The sequence below is a fragment of the Triturus cristatus genome, chromosome 9, assembly GCF_964204655.1.
Source record: "Triturus cristatus chromosome 9, aTriCri1.1, whole genome shotgun sequence".
Classification (NCBI taxonomy): Eukaryota; Metazoa; Chordata; class Amphibia; order Caudata; family Salamandridae; genus Triturus; species Triturus cristatus.
The window spans coordinates 1,011,103,454-1,011,119,653 of record NC_140592.1 but is presented as its reverse complement, the minus strand read 5'-3'; the positions used below and the strand labels follow the sequence as shown (position 1 = coordinate 1,011,119,653).

The 16,200-nt window shown below is 43.3% G+C and overlaps 1 protein-coding gene and 1 long non-coding RNA gene across 4 annotated transcripts in view; one reads left to right on the top strand and one right to left on the bottom strand.

Annotated features, from left to right (window-relative positions):
* The window catches only part of POMT2 (protein O-mannosyltransferase 2), a 408,616-nt gene that overhangs the window by 7,607 nt on the left and 384,809 nt on the right, over positions 1 to 16,200 (bottom strand). The window lies entirely within an intron of this gene.
* LOC146799214 (uncharacterized) overlaps positions 1 to 16,200 on the top strand; it is a 282,894-nt gene that overhangs the window by 247,844 nt on the left and 18,850 nt on the right. The gene's annotated exons all lie outside the window — the stretch shown is intronic.

Genomic DNA, 16,200 nt, shown 5'->3' with positions numbered 1-16,200 from the left:
GCCAATATCACTATGGCAACAGGTGTGAGTTAAGACACAACAACAAGAGTACTGGCACGATCAATATCAAATAACCACCCACCCATCTGCAGGGACCATGTTTTCCATTTCATTTACAAATAAGAGCACTCTCAATTTTACTGCCAACGTAAGTTATAATACATTCAGTAGCCAAAATTAAGAAACAGTGATCAACAAAAAAGCACTACTATTGGAAGCTGTCTGTGGATTTTACTCAACTGATGTTCAAGGTCGCATGTGAAAAATGTGCATTAATTCTGAATACTACAAGCACTGGCTTCCTAACACTACTTACAGATCTGTTTTTTTTTGTTTTTGCATTGTTTTAAATTATACTCGATGTTGCATTTCAATGTATAGATTTCATGTGATGCCTCATCATAATTACAGTGTCTCTCCAACCTCCCCCCTTCCTTAGTGCCTCACCCCAAGCGAGACATTCAAATGCAAAATGATTCTGCCCCTATTCAACACAACTCAGCTAGAAAATGGAAATTTACAAACATTCCAAACGAAATACGCTGGAGTGAAGGAGGTGTATTGACTACATGCTAAAAGTACAAAAATCTAAGTATGGCTATACAAGGTTTCTCAGTCAATGTCATAACAGCAGTTATAATTTAGATGGTGTAGGAAACTATTTCATTATGTTTGAGTACTTATGGAGCGTGAAGCTGCTACAAAGAACATGGGTGCATACCAATGAAGGAGAGGTGAGGCAGAAGAGAGCCATCAGGCCAGTCAGCCAGGGGGATTGAGAAAGAAAACTAACAGAGTACACGTAAAAAACACTGAAATTAGTGAATGGGCTGACCAGGGCAGGAGCAGGGCATGCGGAGGCCCGTTCTTAAATACATCATTTACTTTGGAGGCTGACAGGAAAGTGTGGGAAAACATCAGCCCCTCTTTGAAGAGGTCAGCCCTGTAGTATTAAAACATTTTTATTCATAGTCCTCATCGGGGTGAGGCTGTAAAGGCAGCACAGACTCTTCTTGTGCTTGATTATGGTTCAAAGCGATGAGCTGCGTGCTCACCAACACTGGCATTCGACTGACCCATAAAGTTCCTTTCTGGGCACTTCGCCAACAGTCCCCTGACCCTAAAAGTTCTCCACTATCATTCAATCCCGCTACCTTTCTCAAAACATCCATCCACTATCTATATGGAAAGCTGTTTTGTTCTTAGTAGTCACCTTAGCCAGCCACATGAGGGATGTTTAGTAATGTACGCCTGAACATGCAGAAGCACATCAGTTCCCTCACCAAAGGAGCAAACTTCCAAATTAGCTTAGTTAGGAAGCTCAAACCCTTCCTCCCTGCTCATGACCTAAAGGTTGCAGTTCAAGCATTGGTGATCTCTAAGCTGGACTATGGTAGTGCAACACTTTGTGGCCTGCCCAGAGTTAGGACGGCTCCTCTTAGGGCTACCCTCAACTCCGCTGCGAGGCTCTTAACTGGCACTAAAAAATACAACCACATCTCCCCAGACTCGCGGGAATTGAATTGGCTGCCATATGAAGCTCGGATACAGCAAAAAATTGCATGCATGGCTCACAAAGCCATCCACTGCAAGACGCCGTTGTACCTTGCGCAGAAAATGGAACTCTCCTGTGGTTCTAGAGCCTCCAGAAGCGCCAGCCCCTTTTTGCTTAAACCTCAAAAATTTAACAAAAAAAAGACCTATAACCAAGCGTTCTCAGGGATGGCTCCGAGGATCTGGAACTCCCTTCCCCCTGAAGTCAGGGTGAACCAGTCTACGGTCTTCTTCAAAAAAGAAGTCAAAGGTCTATTGATGAAGACATTTCTGCCTTAGCCTGGCACCATCCTCTGATTAGTGGATCATACTCGCTGTTCTGTTCCCCAGCCACCTGTTAATGAGTTGGCCGGACAATTCTAGATTGTGATCTTTTTTTTTCCACCCTCTGTTATTTATAATATGTTTTCCTGTGCCTCCACTAGATTGTTGGTCAATTCTGACTTTGTATTTGTTGTTTAGGTTATTCTGTTTTGTATATTCTGTACCTGGTGATGCATAATCTGTAAAGCGCTCTGATACCCTCGTTGGTCAAGTTCGCGCTATATAAAACTTTCTAAATAAATAAATGTATATCAAACAACACAGATAAACATGCATCACAAAAGCTACAATTCCTCAGGTTTTGTATATTCCAAACTCCCATTGTTCCAATACAGAGACAGAGACGTGAGGGATGTGGAGGGAAGAAAAACAAAGGGGGCAACCTCTCGGTTTTTAGACAAGGCCAACTCCTAGAGAGTTGAAAATCCCTGCAAACATCTGCTCCAAGGTCAAGTATAATTATTCATTTTATTTGGTTACGTCATTTATAAAGCTCCCAGAGACTGTAAGGAAATCGAGAAGGATTTGACTACAGTACAGAAACGCAAACAAATGTCTAGTTACTTATCCAACTGTAGTTCTACAGTACTGGAATCTTTCGTGGATTCACATACTGGAATGGAACCGTCAATAGTCACTGTTAAGAGAGCAATAACACTCAATAACAATGAAAACAGCCATAGAGTACATGCAATCAATCATGCCAAATGTATTACCTTATCTTTTGGTGGGCAAGTATATTGTTAGTCTCCATAGTTAATCTGACGCTCCTATGATGCAGTCCAGTTAGAGTAAGAGAGATTCAGAAATGTCTGTTTTCCATATGGGAGTGCCCCAAGATCCAAGAATACTGGAGGCGGGTGATGAGGACACTGTCCCAGTCGGGGGGAGTCTCATTGGTACCTGAGCCTAGGCTATGCCTGCTAAATGTGTGGGAACCTAATGACCTTGGCCGCCAGGCTCAGAGTTGGGCTACCCTGGGGATCGTGCTAGCCAAACGGAACATAGCCCAAAAATGGGGTGCGGGGGAGGTGCCTTCGCTTTCTGTATGGAGAGGGGACATGGATAGAGCTATGCTGGCTGAGCGATCAGTGTTCATCACGCGGGGGTGCCCCCGAAAATGGGACAAAGTGTGGGGGCCCTAGAATAAATACAGAGGGGGCATTTGCGAACCACCGCCACTGCAAGAAGACGAGGCCTCTGACTCGGACTGAAGTGAAAGACTTTGAGGCATACTCTTGGGGTGTGGCTGCCGGAACAAGAACAAGGTGCAACAGTATTGCCGATGGGTGGGATGTAGTGCCAAGTGCGCAAGGGTTTTCTGCTGTGGCATTAATGTGTACCCGAATACTAATGCGTTGTACTGATGTAAATCAAAATAATAAAAACTGTTTTAAAAAAAAAAGAAATGTCTGTTTTGGTTGCAAGCTGCATCCCATTTAGACATTCCTTCTTAGAGTAGAGTAGAATAGACTCTCAGACCCATCACAGCAAATTTATTGTGGAGTTCTTACTGAGTGTCTCGGTCTTAAACCGATTCTCGTCCTAGGTCAATAAACTCTGCGGGAATGAAGGGTTTAGAGTGTGATATAATAAACCTCCATGTGAGAGTAACTGGGCAGCTACAGATAAACAGATGCTTGAAAAGCTTTTTAACGAGTCACTGGTATTTCAAGTAGTGGCCTCCACATTGTTGAACAAAATAGGACAAAGGATTAATGTTATGAAGAGTGCGGTCTTATGTCACTGCTGTAGGTTCACAACAGGACTCTAGCACAAGGTCATGTATCAAAGGAGCAAACTTTAGGCAGTCCTCAAAGGGCGAGGACGTTTTCTGGAAGGCATCAGGCCAACAGACTTCAGAGGTGGAAGTAGCAGGCTCAGAGCCAAAATGTATACTTACATCAGAGCTGTGTTTCCATTCATTGAGAATTCCCACAGGATTTATTAAAGGATTGGAGTGCTTTCATGAAGCATTCCCCTCAGTATTAAGCCTTCATTGAACAGGAAGCTAGGGCTACCAGGCAAACCATCACAATCATGTTACCAATCAATGGGTGATTATGTTGTATTAATGGAATTGCAAAGCTCAACCCGGCCTTTCCAACAACTGGGTTGCAACTCAGCATTGCATGGCTCATTCATAATAAGAAAAAGTTATTTACCTTCTCTTCAACTACAGTTTTCCAGTACCTTTCAGAGAGTGACAGGTTTGAATTATTCTTATCGTCAGGCTGGGAACTCAGTACTCAATGCTTAAACAGCAGTGTTCACATACAATCTTACACTGCTTTACCTTTGTACAATGTGCAGTTAATCAACCATACATGACCCTCAGCCCTTGCCAACGAGGTGGAGAGAGACAGAGCTTAAATTCCTTTAGATGCCCCGCAAGTCAAACTTTAAAAACTCATCAAGAGTGAACAATATGGAGCCTCATTAAAGGGGAGAAGGGCAGGTCGCATCTGAATCTAGTAAAGATGCCAAAGCTGGATAACTCTTGGTACCTGTAAGTAATTTCTCTTTTCCAGCATTGACATTTCATAGAACAACAAAGCAGAGACTGAGAAAAAAACGGTGGTAGGCAGGAATGAGATTCACCTTAAGCAAAAAGTATATGAAGCACCACCTACCTGGCTGTATGCTCTGCTCTTGATTGCACATCAAGGCAGTAATACTTGGGAAAGAATTGCTCTGCAAAGGTATCATCACCCTGCAGATAACCTTCAATACCTCTGATAGAGTGAGCTCTCACCCTATTAGATAAAGGTCAGACAATCTTGGCATGATATGTTGTGTTGCAAGAAACAATCCATCCTGCTTTAACAGGACTTTCCCTCTATTTGACCAAAAGCCACAAAGAGCTGATTGGATCAGCAGAAACCCTTAGTTTTAATCAGAGAGAACTTTCAACATATCTTAAGGTCTACAGCGTGCAATGACCTCCAAGCGGCAGAGGATCCAGATAAGATATGTTGGTTTAGATAAAATGCACCTTTTGAAAAAACTTGTATTATTATTGATACACAAATATGGTTATGATAAGGAAATGTAAATGTATATGTCAAGGTACTTGTAGAGCGCACTGTCACCAGACGGCCACTCACCCATCTACCTGAGATGATGGCCAGCAGGAAGCAATCTTCCAAGCTTGGTGCTAAATGAATAACCTATGAAGCGGCTCAAAAGGACTTTTCTTTAATGTTGAAAATACAGCATGGGCTCCTGTGACATTGCAAGTTTCATTGATAGTGTAAAAGGCTATATAAAAAAAGCCTTTCATTAAGCCTTTTATTATTCTTCAAGAAAAAAGGGACGCTTAACCAAAGGTGCCCAAAACAGCCAATAGGTAAGAGAAGGTGTACACCGCTAGACCATCCTCTGCAAGTGTGCGGTCACTGGTGCTTTTTATTCAGACAATATGCAGGGAGCAGACTTCAGACAGGACAGAGCTTCAAAGTGGTAATGTCTATCTACTATTAAGCACAGGAAACTGTAGCATTGGAGGATGTATGGAAAAGTTAACTAAGAAATCACCTAAGGCAAGGAAAGTCAAGAAATGTTAGCCTTCAATGAAAGAAAGGATCTTCCAATGAGTGCCCTTGTGAAAACTTGGTTGCTTCAAATACTTGTTGAGTTTGTGAAAATCTAACATTGGCTGCTGGTCCACAGATTGTCTGAGTACCAGGAAGAACCTGAAGTAAAAGCCTTGACCTCTCTGCACTTTGGGCACTGTGCTGCATTTTCAAAGCAACATTAGGATTGTGTCTGTCAGTTCCTGCAGGTGTTTAAAAACTTGAATTTGTGGAGGATTTCCAGATTACAAATTTTGAGGTGTGCCGTTGATGAATAATGCTGTGCTCCCACTTATCTGAAGTTAAGTCCTGCCAAGTTGTAAGATACTGTGGAATCATGACTCCATCCTTTCGCTGCCAGCAGGGTAAAGGGCAGAAAGCATGGGAGAATCAGGCTAATTTATTTTGATCCTGGAACTTTGAGAAGTGAGGGCCTCTCTTCTTCTTCTCTGCTTGTATCTGTTCATTGACCTCTCTCTGCTGTCCCTGAGAATAATTGTAAGAGGACAGATGGTTTTCACCCCGATATTGGTAACCTTTTTGGTAGTGCTGTCCTTTTGTACCGTGAAACTAGCGAAAGCGAGTCACTGAAGGTGTCTATTAAGGCAAATGATTCCTACACTCCGTCTTGAAAAACTGCTTTAGTTTGAATTCTCTCTTCAGGTAACTTGGTCAAAAAAGGACCAATGAACAAGTTACCTTCAGTTGGTAAAACTCTTTCAGGTGAATACTCTATCTAACCTGATTCTTCACCTTTAAAATATCTCCCAGGCACTAAACTGGATCCAGAGAATTCTTCAGCCATGTTCCAGTGTAGTGGTAGGTGGCACAGTGTGACTCCATACTGCCATGGAAGTGACAAAGCACAGCCACAAGTGCCACCTCTATATGCTGATGTTAGTTTCCTGTATCCTTCCCCTTCCGTGCCCTCAGATCAGGAGTGTAGAACCATTTATCTGAGACAGTGTTCTACATTTCTAAATGGGACTGTTTTAGAAGTAAGGGAGGCCAAGAGGAAGGTGAAGAATCTACTGTTAGATAGAGCATTTAGAAGAGTGTTGACAAAGGTAAGTAGCTTGTTCTTTTTGTTCACTTTTAACCACAGAGTCTTCAGCTTCTGAATAGATACCACAGCAGTACCTACCAAGGTGGAGTAGACTCAGGCTAAAAAGTCCTGCAGAACCCGGTGGCTGAAGTGCCCTTCCTGTTGGAGCTTACTGTCTTTTGTGAACGTACGCACCAATGTGCATGTCATAGTCGCATGTAGCAGATCTCTACAACAGGAAGAACTCTTGTCAACACTGTGGTAGCCCTAGAAATAGCCCATTGGTGGAATAGGCCTACAGGCCTTCAGGGGGTGGTGCTGATATGTGCCTCTGTTCTGTAGTTCCAAAGATATGGTGTTAACACAAAACCACAAGGCACTACCTACACATGCTTAGGTGTATAGGTGAAGAAATCTCTGGAAACAGTTTTGCACCTGGAATATTCTGAAAGTGAGGAATCGGTGGATAGAATTATCCATTAGAAGCTATCCAGTAATAGGCAGCCATGTGGACACTCTTCACTCTCATTTTCCCCAAGGTACCCAATTTAGGGTTCTAGTTGCTGTGTGGTGCAGTACAAGGAGAGTACGAATTTCTGAACTTTCACTAGACAGTGTCTGAAATTACAGATTCACTCTTGAACTGGTTGAGGAGGATTGCGAGGAAAGTATCAGGTAACTTTATATCTTTTTTAGGTCTCGCGCCTAGCGTTGCAGTGAGTAGCACTGCTCGTGCAGCGCAAGACCTCATGTAGGGGGTTCTGAAAGCTGACCACACGCTTGTGCGTGTGGTTTTGCTTTCGCCTGCTGCAATTGGCTTTAGCGTGCTTTTTTTTTCTTCAAAAATACAGCACGCAATTGGGCAAAGGCGGGCGCATGTCCCGCCTTTGCTCCGCCCATTCCCATTGGTGTCTGTTATGCGCATCAGCGGCACAGACAACAGGCTCCCTCGTCCCCGCTCCTCTGTGGTGCGCGCGCACCACTGCTTTCGATTCCCACCCCCGCTCCTTTGTGGTGCTCGCGCACCACTGGTTTCATTTCAGGACGGAAGGGGCCGGGGAGGTGCTGCTGGAGCCTTGTGACACCATACTTTTATAGAGGCTTTAACTGCAGTGTGAGCAACCCATTCTTCAACCCAATTTTCTATGGCCAGATTTAGCTTTGCTGCTGCTATGTTCAAATAATCGAGCCATGGATTGTTCCCAGTGGTGAAGATAGGTTTTAAGACCGCTTTCTTTGAGTTATTGTTTGTGTTGGATTGTTTGCTGGAGGAAATCGCTGCGATTTGGAGCGATGCAGTCACTGCGTGGTGGAGCCAGCGGTCCTTGCCAAGCGTCGCTCTGCACAGCTATCTCATGCCTTTCCGATAGCACGCACCCTCTGTGTTGTCTGTGATTCACAGCCGGACCCTTACTTGCCTAAACACCAGAGACGATATGAATGAACATATGCTGCTCCCAATGAGGTAGTTTTATGTTTTCGTTTCTCATGCCTTTGCGATAGCACGCACCCACTGTGTTGTCTGTGATTCACGGCCGGGCCCTTACTTGACTAAACACCAGAGACGATATGAATGAACATATGCTGCTCCCAATGAGGTAGTTTTAAGTTTTCGTTGAAAAACACTTAGCGGGTTTACTTTACGTTTTTGTTGAAAATTACTTAGCGGGTTTACGTGCACTACCCTGGACACGTTACCCGCTGAAGGGTCATGTGCTTACAGATGGGTGTGTAATTCTCTCTGGTCCTCCTCGCATGACATTTGGCAGCAGAAATGCACACCTTTCAGCAGGTTGGAGTTCTCTTCAGTGCACACTACCCTTTGAATAGGCCGTCTCCTCGTTTGAGGCCCGAGATGGTAAGTTGTGGAAATGTGGGTGACTTTTTTTAATTTTTACTTTTTTCAATTCAGTTCCAAGCGTTTACAAATTGATATTGTAATCCTCAATAGAGTTACAAATATACATAAGTAATACAACTCAACAATTGGTCAGAATAAACCTAGAAAAGCTTTTAAAAAATTAAATCTTTGAAACATCTGTTGCTACAGGAGGCTGTATATAAAAGGCTTGATAAGCCATTCTTATATTGTGACATAGGAGCGGCTGCTGAAAATATAAATGTCTGGGCACTAACAATATAGGACACGCTATAAGAACAGGTATTAAGTAAGAATCTGCATCCCCTTTTCTATAAAATACCTATACATTGATCAGATCTCAAAACTTCCCACTTCCATATAGGATTCCTATACTACTTTTTTTTTTTTTTAAATGGGAAGCCATCTTGTGGGAACCTGAGATCGTCTCCGGCAAATTTTATATTTACACGCCGTTTCTGTAATTGCAGTTTGGCATACATCTATTGGCTGTGTGGATCTAGTAAGCATGGCTGAGAGTTCAAAACACTTTGTCTCCTTGGAGGTACCCTTGTATATCGCAGTCTTGTCTCAATGTAAAAATATACTTACTGCATAGTTTGTTTTAAGAGTCGCTGTCATGCCTACAGCTGCATACACACAGAAATAAGAAAGATAGAAAGAGCAAGGTATTATATCACCGTTCAGCTATTCGAGTAGTTCATTAGACTTTGTTCCACAGGCACCATAACAAAGCAATGGAGTCAGCTGAGCAGGACAGTATTTGCACATGGCTACGGAAAAGAACTAGTTTAGTGCAGGAAACCAAACATAGACAGAAGTGTGGTAACTTATGAGTAGGCCCAAAAGTTCTATGGATGTGCAAAACTCCACCAGCCATGAACAGTGGGCGACTCCAGAATACGGATTGGTAACAAAGATAATATGTAGAAATAAAGCTCCTTCATCGCTGTGTGATGTTTACAGCTACTACCCAGTTCGTTTGCTGGATGGAACAGCCAGGGGAGATCATATACTCAGGTCAGCAAAGCGAAAGAACAAGGCAAAATACTTGCAGGAGAAAACAAATTTCTCCTGAAAAGAGGCTGCCACTCTAACAGAGAATCACATGGAACTAGAAGTATACAGTGCCCATTAAGCACAAAAACAGCCGAAATAGGTGGTGCCCTCTTGGCACGGGGAAACTAGCAGTGAAGGCACAAAAACTGTGCCATTTCATAATTCTAGCTATAAAGGCATCTCATGGTTGGTTAGCTGCAATGGGAATTGCTGGCTACTAAGGAGACGCAGGAGCAGGGGTAGGCTTTCTTGAACGGGAGCAAATGAATGGGGAAACTGAGTGACAAGGGAACAACACCATGTTTGTTGACGGAAGAACTTTGAGTGTACAGAATTTTTTTTGACCTAATCAGAACATAGGTAGTGTTCAGAGTTCTTCCCTCAAGGTGTGGATAATGGGCCACGCCTGTCCAAGTTCTGAAAGGGAATGGCCAAAACCTGGCCCAGGGTGATTTCCGGAATTTGTATTTCTTCTCAGAACACTTTAAAGAAGATTGGTTCTGACATACTGACAAATTCAGTAGCAGTTTTAGAACAAGCATTTGCAATGCAATGGGTCTCACATTACTGAATGTTTGAGCTACTGGTGTTGCATTATTATTAGCAATGCCGATAACTCAAACTTTAATAATGCAAGACCTATTGCATTGCAAATGCTTGTTCTAATCAGTCTTTAAGTTAACAGATGCTGAAGCCAGATTCTTTATTTGGGAATGACCCTCTTCCATAGATGATTGAAGATTGGCACAGCCCTAATATTTCTACTGGCCTTTTCCTTAAAATCTAAGAGAAATCTGTAGAAACACCATGTGTCATCAGGAGGGGTGAGTACATAGAAGACATCACCAGTAGCTATTTTAGTGTTGCGTTAACTCCCCTTGGTGGAGGAGAGTTTGCCTGGTTGATCACCACGTTGGCCACAAGTCCTCTCTATATTATACTTTATACTCTTGATTGTTTTTGTCATCAGATCAACTCAATTTTCTCCCTGCCAGAGTGGAAGCAGGGGGGTGCAGATGAAGGAGGTGGCAGGTCAGGAATGGGTTGAAAAAGTAAGAGTCTAGGAGTTGAGCTTCAGAGGACTGCCCTACTAATGGAACAACATCTGCCACATGAAGAGATTGAGGAGACATGAGCTCTTTGTTTCTCTACCTTATTTGCTGGAGTTTAGTCCCATAATGAGGTGCACAGAAAGCACATAGTATATGGCTGAAGCAAATTAAATATGTTTATATGAAGAATACTCTTTAAACAAGGACTCCCCAGGATTCCGGGCTTGGTGACTGAGTATAATTTCAGCATGTGAATCTATGAAAGAGTCGGTGCTGAAGACACTGTTTCTCCCTATGTATCCATAATAAGTCACACTCATACCCAGTACTACTGAGTCAATATTCCATCAGAGGTAATGTTATTTGCAGACTCGTACTGACTTCAGAGAAAGTGGATGATGTTTTGACACAGTAACAATGAAAAGGCATATTGGATTGTCAAGTCTACCCAGAGGAAAGCTGGCCAGTCTAGTGACAAGACACACCTCTAGGTGTAATGAACACGAACAGTACCTATTTCTAGGTGAATGTGGGAAGCACAAGTTTACTAAGTGAGTACAGCATCACTGCCCAGTTTGGTGGCTCATTGTTAACTGACAGCAAAAGCCTGTGTTGTATGGAACATTACAAAACCACATAAAAAAGCATGCTACACGTGTCAGTGCCTCTCCAGCTTCATTTAAAAAAAAAAGATCCACACACAGGACAATAATAGCGCTGCTAAGGAGCATGTAGGATATTCTTTGGCAGGATAATCCATGGAATTCCCAACAAAGGGTCACAGAACGTCTGACAAGCAAGTGTCCAAGCGACTTGAAGGGAAAGATTTCTCAGGACCCCCAACAATTTCTCCTTTGTTGTTGACACCCTCATTAAAGACACCCTTGTCGGCGCATAAGCCTTCTGTGGCAGCTCATATTGCAAGAAAGTTTGGTCCATCGATTAAAGATCTCATCGGCGAAGGCTAAGGCATCCTTGATTAGCCCACTATTCTAAAACTCATCATTGATGACTGCACTATTGACTGCTGTCACAATCTGAAGCACCTAAATTGCAAGAGGCAAAGATATTGGTGGATCCAATGTGTTTCCCCCCTACCTACTGTGACACTCATTTCACTTCTAGATGTCTCCTCAGACCGTATCTTCAGCAGTACCTGCCAAACTATTTGACACTAAGTCAGAAGAGTATGAGGACACAGATGATGATTGGCCATTTGGACCAGAATATGGTACAGAGCACTTAAGGGATAAATGTCAACAGAATGACAATCAGGATGAAGGTCAGTTCCATTAGATAGATATTACTCCAGGCTCCATATACTCTCAGGATGAAGACTCCAGCTGGCACTTCAGTCATCCTTATTATGACAAGTATTATGACTCTTTCTACAAGTAACTGCGCTACAAGCACCAGTATTGTCAGCCGCCATTGATGCAGGTGCTGACTGCCCCTATGAGGGATCTACAGGGCATAATGGTAGAGTACTATGCCAGGTTCTCACTGACACAACAACCTCCTCTGCTGAACCTCTATTTTCACCACAGGCTCCCATATTGCAGTAACCACTACCACCTCCAATGCCACAGATCCCACCACAATGCTTGGCGAAAGGGGATAGGACCAAGGATGATGATGTCGAGGAAGAGGAAAAGTTCTTGAGTAGGATGATTTTGTGGCAAATGGGACTGTTTCCCAGATGACGTCTCAAATGTCCACTTCCTCACTCAAAAGGGTATCTAAAAGATCTGTGTTGGTAATTCAGGCCCAGCAATCAGATTGTTTCCTGTATGATTTTTAAGGCCTTTCGAGGAAAGAATCAAGGGTCGATCTGATACTTGACCATATCTGGAATAAGGGAAAGAAGCTGATTAATAACTCCGCTAAAGTCTCTGCCTCGGTTTTCCCCATAAGGCAAAAATACAGAGCCCCAGATTATACACATGCCTGATTGGCCAAATGAAAGCAGACCCAGTAGTCCTGAAAGTGGCCTGCATCGCTCATGTAACCCGTACTCTTTGTGTACCACTCCTCCTAAATGAAAGGAGAGGATGCTTGGATTCCATCAGCAAACATGTTGCTTCCCTAGTGGCTACTTTCATCAAGAGAGCAGCAAAATCAATACTTATTTTAAGGAGCAAAATATAACCTCTACCTAGACCTCATTTTCAAGGGTAAAAAAGAGTATCTGCAGCCATCAATGATGCTTCCAAGGACCTATGGAATATGGGGCTGGGAGCGACAGCTCTGCAAACAAGGGATGCCTTTGCTGCACCATCAGCTTGGAGGTATACAGCTGCATTATGCACATGCCTTTCGATAAGAAATCACTGTTTGGCCACAAGTCAACAACACCCAAGCTGTACAGAAATGGGCAGGTTATTAGACTCCTTACAAGCATGCAAGCAATACTCCTTTCAAGACTCGAGAACCTGTCAACTCCGACATACTAACCACAAAAGCAACATCATCAATTACTATTTACTCACCCACTTCAGCAAGCCAATTGTGCATCCAGATCATAGCAGCCATTCTCTTTAAAAACTAAGAGAAGGGGTAGAGACCATCTTCAAAACCACCCAGACAACAAACCCCTCTACACCTACCTCTACTAAAGGTAGACATTCTTCCCATTCTATGGAAAGGGACTTTTGAGCTCATCCTCAAATTCCAGCACAAGGGCTTCCACTCAAGGTTCTTCCTCATCAAGAAGAAATGAGGTGAGTGGAGGCCGATTTTAGACCTAAGATACTTGAGCAAATTCCTCAGGAAACAGTCATTTTCATATGTTAGCGCACCAGGACAGAATCATGCTGTTTCAGGATGGAAAGCACATTGTGTCGCTGGAACTCCAAGATGTGCTTTTCCACATCCCAATACACCTCAAGGACCAGAAGAAGCTGTGCTTTTAATTCGATGGTTGGTACTACCAGTTTCAAATCCTTCCTTTCACCCTCAAATCAGTACCACTCATATGTACAAAATGTCTAGCCATAATTGTCACATAGCTCAGACACCAGGGTAAACCATGATCATCACACACACAGCTGTGTGACATGCTTCATCATAGGGCTGCTTCAGTACACCCCCGCGCAGACCAACGCCTGGGGTGGAGCAATACGGTAGGGGAAGATAAGACACAACATATAAAAATATATAGAAACAGACTGGGATCACTGAAAGAGGAAGTGCAGTGTGAATTAAAACTATCGGAGGTGTCGCTATGCATAAGGAAAATGCTACTTACCAGTATGCATCTATTCTTGGCATGTAGAGCTGTAGATTCGTATACTTGTGCATAGGTCGCCATCTGGTGTTGGGTTCGGATGTTTGCACTTTGTTTTTGTCTTGGAAGAAGTCTTTTGTAGTCACGAGGTAGGTGACTCCTCCCTAGGACGATAGTGTGCATGGGCATCAACTCCATCTCCAGATTGTTTTGCCATGGAGGGTCATGATGGAGTTAGTAAGAAATAGAAAAGGATGTCCATTTGTAATGTATCTAAGTAAGATAATACAGGAACAGATAGAGGTATCCGTGGAGGCGGGTGGGCGTATACGAATCTAAAGCTCTACATGCCAAGAACAGATGCATACTGGTAAGTAGCATTTTCCGTTCGAGGCACATGAGCTGTAGATTGTATACTTGTGCATAGACTATACAGTAGTTACCTCTTTAGCGGTGGCTACCTGTATCTGTTGCAGTGGTTTGAAAAAGTGTTCTCAATACAGCCTGGCTCACATTAGCTTGTTGTTTTGCTTGCACGTCTACACAATAGTGTTTTGTGAACGTGTGTGGTGTAGACCAAGTTGCTGCTTTGCATTTGTTATCTAGGGGAATGTTGCCTAAGAATGCCATAGATACCCCTAGTTTACGTGTGGAGTGAGCCCTAGGGGGAATGGTTAAGGTGCGATTGGCTTCAGCATAGCATAGTTGGATGCATTTAACAATCCACCTTGCAATTCTTGTTTTGAGATAGGATTGCCTTTATGAGGTGGGGAGAAAGCCACAAAAAGTTGTTTAGTCCTGCTAAAGGGTTTTGTTCTTTCAGTGTAGTAAAGTGTCACTCTTTTAACGGCTAGCGTGTGAAGAGCCCATTCTGCTACTGAGTCTGGTAGAGGGAATAACACAGAGTTCTACAGACTGGTTAAGGTGGAAAGCAGAGACGACTTTAGGTAGAAATTTTGGGTTAGTTCTAAAAACCACTTTGTTATGATGGATTTGGAGAAATGGTTCTTGTATGGTGAATGCCTGGAGTTCACTGACTCTTCTGAGAGAGGTGATCGCAACCAGGAAAGCTACTTTCCAGGTGAGAAATTGTAATTCGCATTTATGAATAGGTTCGAATGGGGAACCCATGAGCCTGGTAAGTACCACATTTAGGTTCCATACTGGAGAAGGTGGAACTCTAGGTGGAATTATTCTTTTAAGTCCTTCCATAAATGCCTTGATAGTTGGTACCCTAAACAAAGACAAATGTCTGTTTTGGAGATAGGCTGCTAATGCCGCAAGATGTAGTCTTATGGATGTATACGCTGGGTTACATTGTTGTAGATGCAAAAGGTAACAGAAGATGTGTTGAATAGAAGCATCTAGTGGGTTGATTTTATTTGTACAGTAAATTACAAATCTTTTCCACTTTGCGGCATAGCAAGCTCTAGTGGTAGGATGTCTAGCCTCTTTAATGATGTTCATGCAGTCTGGCGGGAGATTAAGGTAGCCAAACTCTAAGACTTCAGGTGCCAGATCGCAAGGTTGAGTTGATTGGGATCTGGATGCTTTATCTCTCCATGGTTCTGAGTGTGAACCATGGCTGGCTGGCCCATGTTGAAACAATTAGGATCATTGTGAGGGAGTGCTGTCTGAGTTTCCAAACCACTAGCAGAATGAGCGAGAGAGGCGGAAAAGCGAAGCTTGGGCATTTTGCGTTTTGGTGTGTGGCGAACAGGTCTATTTCTGGGTGCCCCACCATTTGATAGAATAACTTGAGGATGAAGTTCCCATTCGTAGATCTGCGGTCTCTGATGACTGAGCAGATCTGCAATCTGATTGTGTACTCCTGGGAGGTGTTCTGCAAGGAGATACATGTTCTGAGGAATGGCCCATCTTCATACGCTTTGAACTAGGTGTGAAAGCTGTCGAGATATTGCTGTCATGTTGTCTGTATGGACCAGGACAGTTAAGCCTACAAGGTGGAGTAGAAAGATTTTAACACTAGGAAGATCGCCAACAATTCCAGGTAATTTATGAGGAATTGTTTTTGTTTAGGGTCCACATGCCCTGAATGGTATGGGTTTGAAGATGAGCTCCCCAGCCGGTGAGCGATGCGTCTGCTGTTAGCACTATCTGTGGAACCAGGTCGAGGAACTGCCACCCTTTGGAAAGGTTTTGTGTGTTCCACCACCGCAGAGAGCAATGGGTGCGGTCGTCTACCAACTCCAGATCTGTTAGCTGATCTTGAGCCTGGTTCCACTGATGTGCCAAACACTCCTGTAAGGGACGCGTTTGGAGCCTTGCATAAGGGATGATGAGAATGCAGGAGGCCATCATCCCGAATAGCTGCATGAACACTCGAGCTGGGAGTGAGTGTTGAGGCTGAAATGTTGTTATTAGAGCTTGTATGGTGTTTATCCTGGCTAGGTTGGGGTATGCTAGAGCTTTTGAAGTGTCTATAGTAGCCTCTAGATATTGTTGTATGCTGGACGTGGGATTTG